The sequence below is a fragment of the Triticum urartu genome, chromosome 5A (genome assembly GCF_056163025.1).
Source record: "Triticum urartu cultivar PI428250 chromosome 5A, HENAU_Tu73, whole genome shotgun sequence".
Lineage (NCBI taxonomy): Eukaryota > Viridiplantae > Streptophyta > Magnoliopsida > Poales > Poaceae > Triticum > Triticum urartu.
The window spans coordinates 67669780-67682151 of NC_141877.1; positions in this window are offsets into that span (position 1 = coordinate 67669780).

Genomic DNA, 12372 nt, shown 5'->3' on the forward strand with positions numbered 1-12372 from the left:
GCCTCCACACAAAAACTAACCGTTACACACAATTTACCAATCTCGGTGAGACCGAATTGAAAAACTCGGTTGGACCGATTTAGCAAACCTAGTGACCGTTAGGGTTTTCGGTGGGATCGATGTGCTAGGGTTAGGGTAAAACCAAGACTCGGTTTGACCGATTACTCAAACTCGGTGGGACCGATTTGAGTAATAAGCGAAACAGAGAGTTGGCCAAGCAAAGTCGGTGGGGCCGATTGCATATCTCGGTGGGACCGAAAATATTGCAACAGGTAACAGAGAGTTTGCAAGCCCATCTCGGTGAGACCGAGATCCCATCGATGAGATCGAACTGATTAGGGTTTCTGGCAGTGGCTATGTCAACTGAACTCGGTGGCTCGGGATAGAGAGAATCGATGGGGCCGAGTTTGACTTTTGGTTTAGGACATATTTGGAAGTGAGAAAGTGGTTGAGGGCTTTGGAGCATATCACTAAGCACTTTGAGCAAGCAAGCCATTAAGCAACACCTCATCCCTTCTTAGTAGTATTGGCTTTCCTATAGACTCAATGTGATCTTGGATCACTAAAATAGAAAATGTAGAGTCTTGATCTTGAAGTTTGAGCCAATCCTTTGTCCTTAGCATTTTGAAGGGGTTCCACATCCTCTAGTCCATGCCACTTCATTGTTGAACTTATCTGAAACATACTAGGTAAAAGTGTTAGTCCAACAAGAGATATGTTGTCATTAATTACCAAAACCACCTAGGGAGCACTTGTGCTTTCAATCTCCCCCTTTTTGGTAATTGATGGCAACATACATCAAAGCTTTAGATAAAGATATAGAGAATAACAAGTAAAGCTTTGGAAAGACATGTAACAAGCATAGGCTCCCCCTACATGTATGCAAACATGTGAATATGTTATATAGAATCATGTGAAAGCATAACCATGACAGAGTAGCAATGTGTTACATGTATCTTGGCTATATGCATCAAAGCAAGTGATGAAAATATGAGAAATGTACCTTCATGCCCATGAGTCCTTCTTGCAAACAGTATGTACATCAGCAAGAATTTTTCATACACATGACTATGATGCATATACTTACCTTGTGGTCTTGAGTTGGCTAGGATGGGATGAGTCTGCATAAACAAGGTTAGATAATACAGATGCACCCACTAGCTAGAGCAAACAAAAGAAACCACAAGAGTACCAAGACTGGGATGACATGTAGAGTGAGTACAGAGTACCACGATAGATATTGACATGTCCCCAAAGAGAAAGATATGCAAAGAATTTAATGAATTTCTTTCCCTTGGATGTCTTGCTCCCCCTGAATCTAGCAGGGGATGCTAGGAGAAGATAGAGAACAGAAAAACAAAGCTCAAAGAACAAATTAACAGAGCTAATGCAAATAAGCACATATGAACATGTCTTTCCCCCTAGAAGACATGTGGCATCTCTCCTCTTGAACATCAAGCATCTGGGATCATTGAAGATTACTCTTTCCTGGAGTATTCCCTCCCCCTAGAGATCTCTCCCCCTAGAGATATTATTAAGCTTTGATGTGATCTCTCTCTCCCCCTTTGACATCAATTTCCAAGAGGGGTCTTCTGGAATTTGTTGTGAATGGGTTCGGTCCTTGAATCACAGTACAAAGCATTAAGGTAAATGTGATGCTTGCAGAGGACAAGATTCATTGAGTGGAGCTGGATCAAGAATAAAGCAGGAATAAGTGGCAAAATGTTTTTCCTGTATTGAAATCGGTGTCACCGAGTTGTATGCTTCGGTTGCCCCGAAAATCTTTGGCTAGACCGGAAACATGAAACCGGTGGAACCGAGTTCATCACAGAGAAAAACACTTGTCACCTCAGCTCACTAGACAAATAAGATCTCACAAAGATTTGCAATGAATTGGATGCAGAAAATGCAGAACAAAGAACAAAGAAAAGAAACTAAAAGGTCTAGATGAAGTTTGAAAGGGGAAACAAATATGCATGAGACAAATGCAAGAACACAGGAAAGAACACAAGAGAACTTCATCTAGAGTTGGGAGGTGACAAAGTCACCTATGTTAGAGTACATTGACTTAGGAGTCAAGTGAGATCACTTGATCATAGGTCGTACTCATCGTTTAAGCTCAAGATGGGGTTACCATTTTTCGTTTAAGTATCTTGATGTATTCACATCTTGTCGAGTTGCTTTGACTCATGACTTGGAGTAAATCTACTCTAAGATGGAATAACATACCTTGGGTGGCGGTGTTGATCTTGATCATGTAGCTGAACTTGTGTGGGTTGCTCAAGGTTGATGTAGCCTATCAAGAGTTGGGAGCACCCTTTGGATTTTGAGTTCATCTACCTACATGGGTTAGTTTTCGCAAGGAAGAGCACTTGTGTATCCAACATGACAATCATGAAACTCAACATAGAATTTGTCAAAGGATATGTTTGAAAGGTTTCGTGCTTCCTTGTCATCAACCACCATTGTGTAGAGACTTGGTGATGTAGAGATTGATCAAGATGTGAGTGAGTTGCAATCTCATAGAATTAGATTCATCCAAGTACCTACAAGGGTTAGATAACATGCAAGATACAAATTTTCAAGACATAAGATAATCATCAAAATATCAAGTGATTAGTGGTAAGCTCAAGTCTTGCATGTATCCAATGGAGTTCCTACTCCAAGTTTGAAGCATCAATGATGTTCAATTCACCTCTTAACCTGCAAAACACTTTCTCATCAAGTGGTTTGGTGAATATATCCGCTAATTGCTTATCGGTGTGAACATGCTTAAGGTTTATGTCACCCTTAGCAACATGATCTCGAATGAAATGATGAAGAACTTCAATATGCTTAGTTCGAGAGTGTTGCATGAGATTGTGAGCAATCTTGATAGCACTTTCATTGTCACAAAGCAATGGAACATGTTTCACATATATCCCATAATCTTTAAGAATTTGGGTCATCCAGAGTAATTGAGCACAACATGAACCAGCGGCAATGTATTCCGCTTTGGCGGTGGATAAGGATACCGAGTTTTGTTTCTTGGAAGACCAAGGCACAAGAGATCTACCAAGGAATTGACAAGTACCCAAAGTGGACTTTCTATCAACCTTGTCACCGGCATAGTCCGAGTCGGAGTAGCCAACAAGATCAAAGGAAGCCCCCTTTGGATACCAAATGCCAAAATTTGGTGTATGTATTAAGTATCTCACTATCCTCTTCACGGCCTTAAGATGACATTCCTTAGGAGCAGCTTGATATCGTGCACACATGCACACACTTAGCATGATATCGGGACGTGAAGCACATAGATATAACAATGAACCAATCATAGAGCGGTAAACTTTTTGATCAACCGGTTCACCATCTTTGGTCAAATCAAGATGTCCACTAGTAGGCATGGGTGTAGTCATACCTTTGCATTCTTGCATATTGAACTTCTTGAGTAAGTCCTTGGTGTACTTCGTTTGAGAGACAAAGGTGCCTTCCTTAGTTTGCTTGATTTGCAAACCAAGAAAGAATTTGAGTTCCCTCATCATAGACATCTCAAACTTCTCCGACATTAGCTTCCCAAACTTTTCACTAAAATGAGGGTTAGTTGATCCAAATATAATATCATCAACATAAATTTGGCATACAAATAGTTCTCCATTAACCCTTTTAGTAAAGAGAGTAGAATCTATTTTTCCAATTTCAAAGCCTTTTTCAATAAAGAACTTGGTCAAGCATTTATACCATGCTCTAGGAGCTTGTTTAAGACCATAAAGGGCTTTGTGAAGTTTGTAGACATGATTAGGTTTCTTAGGATTGACAAAGCCGGGAGGTTGCTTAACATAAACTTTCTCCTCAATTTCACCATTTAGAAAAGCACTTTTAATGTCCATTTGGTACAAAGTGATATCATGGTGATTAGCGTAAGCAAGTAAGATGCGAATGGACTCAAGTCTAGCAACAGGAGCATATGTCTCACCATAGTCCATACCTTCGACTTGTGTGTAGCCTTGGGTGACGAGACGTGCTTTGTTGCGAACCACTTGTCCATCTTCATCTTGCTTGTTGCGAAACACCCATTTAGTACCAATGATGTTGTGGTTGTTGTCGGGCTTTTCAACCAATGTCCACACTTGATTTCTCTCAAAGTTGTGTAGCTCTTCATGCATAGCGTTTATCCAATCCGGATCTTCCAATGCTTCTTCAACCTTCATAGGTTCAATGTGAGAGATGAATGAATAGTGTTCACAAAATTTAGCTAAACGAGTTTTTGAGCGAGTGATTCTCCCGGTTTGGATATCATTGTAGATTTGCTCCATGGGATGATCTTTAGCAATTCTTGCTCGAACTCGTGAAAGCTTTTGCTTGGGTCTTGGTTGAACATCTTCTTCATCTTGTTCTTCTTCTTGGCCTTCTTCATTGTTAGCGTTGTCGTTCTCTTGTCGTGGTGGAGAAGGAGGTTGTTGACGTTCTTGGTGCACTTCCTCGTTTTCTTCATCTTGGTGTGTCCCACTCGTGGACGCTTCCGTATCAACTCTTGGTTCACCTTGTCGTGAGGTAGAAGCTTCCACTTGGATGGACGAGGTACTCTCCTTTACCTCCATTGGACGAATCTTGCCAATAGACAAGTCTTGGATTGCTTCCGAGGGATCTTTGTCTCCTATATCAATTGGCAATTGCTCTACTTGCGAGCCGTTAGATTCATCAAACTTCACATCTACCGTTTCTTCAATCTTTCGGGTGAAATTGTTGTAGACAAGGTATGTGTGAGAGTTTGAGCCATAACCAAGTAGGAAACCTTCATGAGACTTAGGAGCAAATTTAGAACGACGATGCTTATCAAGAATGTAGCACTTTGAGCCGAATACTCGAAAGTATCCAACTTGGGGTTTGTTACCGGTGAGGAGCTCGTATGCCGTCTTGCCGAGTAGTTTGTGAAGATACAAGCGATTTGTTGCATGACAAGCTATCTCTATCGCTTCCGCCCAAAAGTGTTTTGGCGTCTTGTACTCATCAAGCATCGTTCTTGCCATCTCGATAAGAGTCCGGTTCTTCCTCTCAACAACTCCATTTTGTTGAGGTGTGTACGTAGCCGAGAACTCATGTGTAATCCCTTCTTCGTCAAGAAAGGCGTCCACATTTGCGTTCTTGAACTCCGTCCCATTGTCGCTCCAAACCTTCTTGATCTTCACGTCAAATTGATTTTGGGCCTTCCTAGCAAAGTTTTTGAAGATCTTTTGGACCTGCGATTTGTCATCAAGAAAGAACACCCACGTAAATCTTGAAAAATCATCAACTATGACTAGACCAAATGATTTACCACCGAGACTCTTGTAGGCATTTGGACCAAAAAGATCCATGTGAAGTAGCTCGAATGGTCTTCTTGTGGTCATTATGTTCTTAGCGCGATGACTTCCTCCAACTTGTTTCCCTGCTTGACAAGCACTACAAAGTCTGTCCTTGTCAAATATGACATCGTTAACGCCAAGGATATGATTTCCTTTAATGAGTTTGTCAAGGTTTCGCATGCCCACATGGCCTAGCCTTCTATGCCACAACCAGCCTTTAGAAGATTTAGCAATTAAGCAAGTTCTAGGTTGAGCCTTTTTAGTGAAATCAACAATGTAAAGATCTCCTCTACGTATACCGGTAAAGACCATTTTATGATTATCTCTACGAAACACTTGGCAGTCTACTTCAGTAAATAGGACATTGAAACTGAAATCAGCAAGTCTAGATACTGAAAGTAAGTTGTAGCCAAGAGATTCAACGAGCATGACATTTTGTATGGAGCTATAATGTGAGATGGCCACCTTACCAAGGCCAACCACCTTACCCTTTGAATTATCACCAAAAGTGACATACTTTCGAGGGTCGTCGTTTTCAGCAAGCTCACGGAACATGTCTTTATCTCCGGTCATATGATCAGTACATCCACTATCAAGGACCCATTCCTTTCCTCCAGCCATGTAGCCATGAAGATTTGCCATAAGACCAAAGTGTCTCATTGCATCATCGAGATCCTAGTCACTATCATCCTCATCCTCATTAGAGTATCACTACTAGGAAAAGGCCTACTAATGGCGCACCAGTTTTTCCTACTAATGGCGCATCACTGGTGCGCCATTAGTATCACGCCACTAGTATTTATTACTAATGGCGCACCACCCAGTGCGTCATTAGTATATAACACCATGCGCCATTAGTATGCCTCCCAGGGGCCATATTTAACCATGTGCTTTGGCACACTAATGGCGCACTGCGGATGGATGCGCCATTAGTATACTTGGCATACTAATGGCGCACTGTTTGGTGATGCGCCATTAGTATACTTTGGCATACTAATGGCGCACTCTGTAGTGATGCGCCATTAGTATGAATATTAGGTTTTATTTTTTTACTTTTCTGATTTTTGCACAGGTTACAAAATATATTATTTGACAGAATATAGACAGTAGCACACAGCAACAACAGATTCATCGAATACAATAGAAGATTAGTCTCCGAATACAATTCATCATATTAGTCTCCGAATTCAAAAGACCGAACAAAGATAAAACATTACAAGTCTCAAGACCGCGAGTATCGAGTTTGTCTTCACATTACAAGTCGATATCGATCATCTAAACTACCATCACATAGAAGAGAGCTGCGGTCATCACGATGAGCATCATCGCGATGAAACTGGTCTTCATCCGGTTCCTCCAACGCTCCCTCCTCTCTCCCGCTAGATAGCGGGCGTATCAAGATTCCGCCTCCGCCCTAGTGGTGTACCCTTTGTAACTGTTACCGCTGAAACAGTGAACCTGTCTCCGACACTCCTCCCAGTCGTCGTAGACTCCGGGAACCTTACCCTTGTACATGACATACGACGACATCTCTATGCACAAGCCAAACAACAGACAATACATACATAAGCAATATATAAGTATGCAACAAAAGGATCGGAAGAGAAAAGCAAGACATTAATAGCACGATTCATGGTCCTACTAATAAATAGCATCGATTACATCTAAGTTGAACGACTGTCCAAACCAAAGAGACATACAATTCATTAAAGTTTAATTACAACATGAGCCAATCAATGTTTCAAAACTACACATCACTACTTTCGACTCGACTCATGGACAGGAGCGTGGATGAAGCCGCCGTCTGTCGTGATGGTCATGAAATCGCGGGCGTTGTCAGCCTGCCTTTGTAGCATTACGTCTATCTCAATGTTGGACGGTTGATATCTGAGGAAGAACTGCCCCGAGGTATGAAGGACATCTTGATGGATGATGTCCGCAAACTCCGACTGGATGCGAAATAATTCTTGTCTGATGTCCGCGCCCTGGATTGCCGACAAGCTCGCGGCCCAATCTTTGAGATTATTTGGTAGCAGAAGGTGATGATGGTCCCTTACGATCGCCCGCATGTGATGGAGGGCGTAGTAGGCATCCTTCTGACCGCCAGGCGGCTGCTTGACGCAGCAGAACGTCGTATTGTGGGCGAACATGTGCTTGCCGTACTTACGAACTGCCCTGGTGAAGGTGCCTCCAGATTTGGCGTAGCCGGGGAGAACATCATCAATAACTTTCTTGATATTTGTGTAGTCTATCTTGGAGTTACGGTTCGGGTCGAAATACGTGGCCATGGAATATTTCGGGCTTAAGAGGATGAGTGTGCAATGTGTGTCACTGCACAGAACACGGAATGTTAGAAAAAAAAGAACGATCGAAATCTATGAAATCATATGTTACGGAGCGGTTAAGGGATGACTTACTCGGGAAAGTAAGCCACAAGGAAGTTATCCTTATCTGGGTTTGCCAGAATGACGTCTTCGAGGTGTGAACTCGCGACTTGGCGGTCCCCAGCGCTGCTCAAGAGCTTGGCACACATGTAGAAGGGGTCGACGATCACGATGTCCGGGGTCTTGTCTCTAATGATCCGCATCTCCATACTCAGCGAAAACAACCGAACGAAGGTGTAGTGCATCGGATGAAGGTTAAACATGGCAAAGATGTCATCAAACCGCAGGACGATCATACCCCCGATGTCGCCATCCACAAAGCCCTTGCCCTCTGGCACCTTGGCCACGAAAACCGGGTATGCCACATCATTCTCTCTAAGACGCCGCTTCTCCAAAGAAAGAACACTGTCGTGCAGACTCCGCATAGCACCGGTTGCAGCATTGAGCATATTTGTCGGTAGCATCGCCCTACCCGCCACATGCACCCTCCTCGAGATATCCTTAGGTGAAGGTGGCCCATCCTGAGCATGGATCGTACTCGGTGCCGGCTGGCTGGCACTGGCGCCCTTTTTAGTCTGCCGTTTCCGGCCCTTCTTCTTGATCTGCTGTAATGGGACCGAGTTCTGCTCACAGACCGCCTTCTTGAGCGTGTTGGGGCTGATAATATTTGGCACCTCCGCTATCTGAGGCTCGGTGAAGGCGGCAGCTGGAGGCGTCTCCTGAGAACTGAACGCCAGACAACGCCTGTTGCAATTGGGTTTCTCCGTCGTACCAGCTAGATCGCGGTCGTCTTGTTTGGGTTCTTGAGAAGGAGGCCCGCAGAACTCGTCACTGTACCCATGTTCAGCAAAGTACTTATCGATGTTGGTAAATGTACCATCGTCGTTGTCATCGTCGTCCGGATCCTGTGCCATATGCATGTCCGGATCCTGTTCCATAGGGATGTCCGACATGTCCGGTAGCATTGCAGCGTTCTTGCCATGGCTTGGCGCCGGCATGGCTGGTGGTCTTGTCTGTGGGGTGGTGTCCCCTGCCCCCAAACGAATCTGGCTCTTTGGCCAAAGCAGGGGCCAGCTTACGCAGGCGCTGAGGGTCATCTCATCTTCTTCGTCGGCCCCAGCGGGTCGAATCGGAGGTAACAACTCGTCGCAGCCTGGCAGCACCTGAACCACTTCAACCCTATACATTGTGGGTGGCATCGGATTACCGTGGAACACAGGGTTGCCCGGTTGAACGATTCTGCCCTTGGCGACATCGACCAACTCGCCGCCCACGAAGTGCAGGAGAGTGCAAGGAACGTCGGCGGCGCCCTGCGAAAACATGTAGGGCGTCAGGGATGCCTAGTCAAAGGCAAGGAGATGAAGTCCTCGACCGAGAGGCTTAGTTACCGTGATGCCGTCGATCTCGGCTAATGTTGAGGCACCGCCAACGGCAGGCGTGCAACTGATGGAGGGGCCGCTTGCTGGCGAGGTGCCGGCCGGCGTACACCCGGGTGCATTAAGCTCCAATGCCGGCGTCGGAGACACCAATACCGCCGCCGCCGGAGACACCAATGGCGCCGCCGCCGTAGACACCAATACCACTGCCGCCGGAGACACCAATGGCGCCGCCTGCGCGTTGTGCGAGTTGCTGGCCGTGAAGCTGGGAATCGGGGGCGGCCCCTATTGGCCACCCGCAATCCACGTCGCTATCCCATGAATCAAGGTAGGCATAATGCCGGTGAGCGTCGAACCCAGTTGTTGTTGCACTTGCTCTTGGACCATCTTCGGAATATGCGCCACTTGCGCCTTGAGTGCTTCAACCTCGCGCGACTGGCTTTCCGAGCTGGTCTTTTTCTCCTTTCGCCCACCAGCGGCATAGTATGATGACCATTTTGTGGACAAGCCTTTGCTAGCCACATGACCAGCTGACGTCGGCTTATTGAGCTTATCCTTGTTTTTCATTACGTTCAACGCCCTATTCAAAGGGGTGTCGAAAGGGGAGCTCTGAGACGACCCCGCGCTACTGCTTTCGTTGTCCTGCGGAAGGAACGTGAACCATTTAGAAATATTGGGGATTAATTTGAATCCAACCATATGGAGCTAATTACGCGGGGGTGTATTCTTTACCAGAACAAGCTCAAGCTCCTTGGTCTTCGGATCCGTGGTAAGCTCCTTTGTTACCGGGTCCTCCTTGTACCGGGCCCTGAGAAAGTTCCTGGTCTGCTTGTCACTGTATTTCTCGAAGCAGGGCGGTAGGCCTTGCTCGGCACGCTCCGCGTCCTCCTTGTCCCATACAGGCTCCGCCACTCTGTAACTGCCGGGACCGAGTTGTGGACCCCTATGTTCAATTGCCGCATTTCTTTCCCCCACTGACTTGATTCGGAGGTTGCGGGGCTCTTGCACTTGATCTTGAACTCCTTGTAGTCATCTTCGCTAATCAAAGGATATTTCGCCTTGATCTTCTCATAACTATCACCTTTGTCAATCATTGCCTTCACCGTGCTTTTCCAAGTAGACAGGGTCGTGCTCATCCTCGTGAGGGCGGCACCGTTCACTTTATTACCCGAGAGGCGTGTGTTTGCAAACTCAGCGGGGAACTTGTATCGTTCATGCAGCTTCGTGAAGAGGAGGCGGCGCAAATTCCCTCGGTCCTTATGCCTTAGGTTCTCGGTGTTGATCGAGGCGGTGCTCCGGAGAATGCACCCAAGCTGAATCGAGTACCCCTTGACTACGTGTTTGGGCGCCGTCAGATGCCCGTCGGAGTTCACTTCAGTAAATTCCTCCCCGACGGTGCCGAGCACGTTCGGGCGCCGGTCCTTCCGTTGCCTCTTCGGTTGGCTACCATCTGTGCGTGCGCCGCCATCATCAGTGGTGGCATCCGCGGCGCCATCATCAGTGGTGTCATCCTCGACGCCACTAGGGGTTGTGTAGTTAGGATCGGTGTCTTCCGCGGCGTCCTCATAGCGGTGAGGTTCTTCCTCCAACTCCTGGGACAGCTCCCAGAATTGCTTGTTGCCCGAACGGCCGGCCTCATTGTTGTGGGCCATGTTTCTCTCTAAATAGGAAAAAAGTTTGGTCAAAAAGTTGGTTATTGTCAAGGAACAAGATCATGGTCTCATCATTTAGGGTTTGTCGACACCGAGGCATCCTAAAAGCTAAGCTTTTATCATTTAGGGTTTGTCGACGCCGAGGCACCCTAAAAGCCTAAGCGTACATCATTTAGGTTCTCATCGACACCGAGGCACCCTATAGAAGCCAAGTTAAGTTTTCATCATTTAGGGTTTATCGATGCCGAGGCACCCTAGGTTGGGCCTAATCACTTGGCTCTATTGCCACCTATGTTGGGTTTATCATCTAGGGTTTATCGATGCTAAGGAGAATTCTAAGTTGGGCCTAATCACTTGGCTCTACTCCCACCTATGGTTTAATGCAGCAAGAATGGCGGGGCAGTTGATCCTACTTAACTAAGTACTAAGATACCCCGGCCCATGCATTAGTCGCAAGTACCCCATATGTCCTATTTTTAGCAAAGTCATGCTAAAATTCACGGAAAATTTCAGCATGACCTTTGCTGAAAATAGGACATATGGAGTACCCGAATTTGCCGGAACGGAAGTTAATCGACATTCCGGCAAACTCAAGGGCCTCTCGGGGTACCTGCAAATTCATCACGACACAATGGTCGGAGACAAAACCCAGCCACAGACCATATGGTCCTCTGCTTTTATATGGAAAAAATCAGCTCAACTTATGTGAGCCTCCATTCCAGATATAATAGGTCACCCAACAAAAAATCATCAATAGTATGATCAATTTTGAATCAATAGACATACTTCTCAAAAGGGGCATGATCAAATTCTGGTGCCCTTGACTTACTAGTATTTATCTCTTATGACTGATGAATGTGCATTGAGTCCAGAAGCAAAGACTCTACAGTGAAATGACAAAAACCTTGGAAATATATTTATGATAACTCTAAATGGATCAGAAGGTGCAGATGCACTTGTAAAAAAAAGGTATGCATTTGCAGCAGCTTTGTTCTGATTATGACACCATTCTGTTAAGAAGGCAAAATAACATTATCATCCCAATTCATGGTTGAAGTTGAAGACCCTAAGCTTTAAAATGCCAAGTCTCACTTACGCATGTTAACTTATTTACCAGTTCAGAACTATCACCAGAAAATAGTAAATCCACATTGACCACATAATATTATTTTGCAACCACTCAGTTTGTCCTTGACTGGGAGACTTGAAGCACAAAACAACTAATGCAGAGCTAGGTTGTATGTTTGGCTTAAGGGTTTTCCTTTTCAAATTCCGACTCTGTTTCTAAACAAAGTAGGCTTCTATCCTGTCTAGAATGTAATGAAGATGTCCTGGATAAGCTGAGTGTTTTTTAACAATTTTCTCATTTTGACAGCATCTGTATCACATTACACTTGATATATTTTCACTCCTGTGTGTTGTAATGAAGATGTCTTGGTGATACTTGATATATGTCCAAAATTAGAAAAATCACAAGGTACTTCCTCTACCTAATAAACTCCATATGACCACATAAAACCCTGTTTAACACACCTGTAAAGAGGAACAACCCCCCTAAGGAGCTAGAAAGCTATATCACCCATTGCCTCGTCGAATGTCTGTCAAGGGAAGAGATAAAGAGCATATAAAACATTAC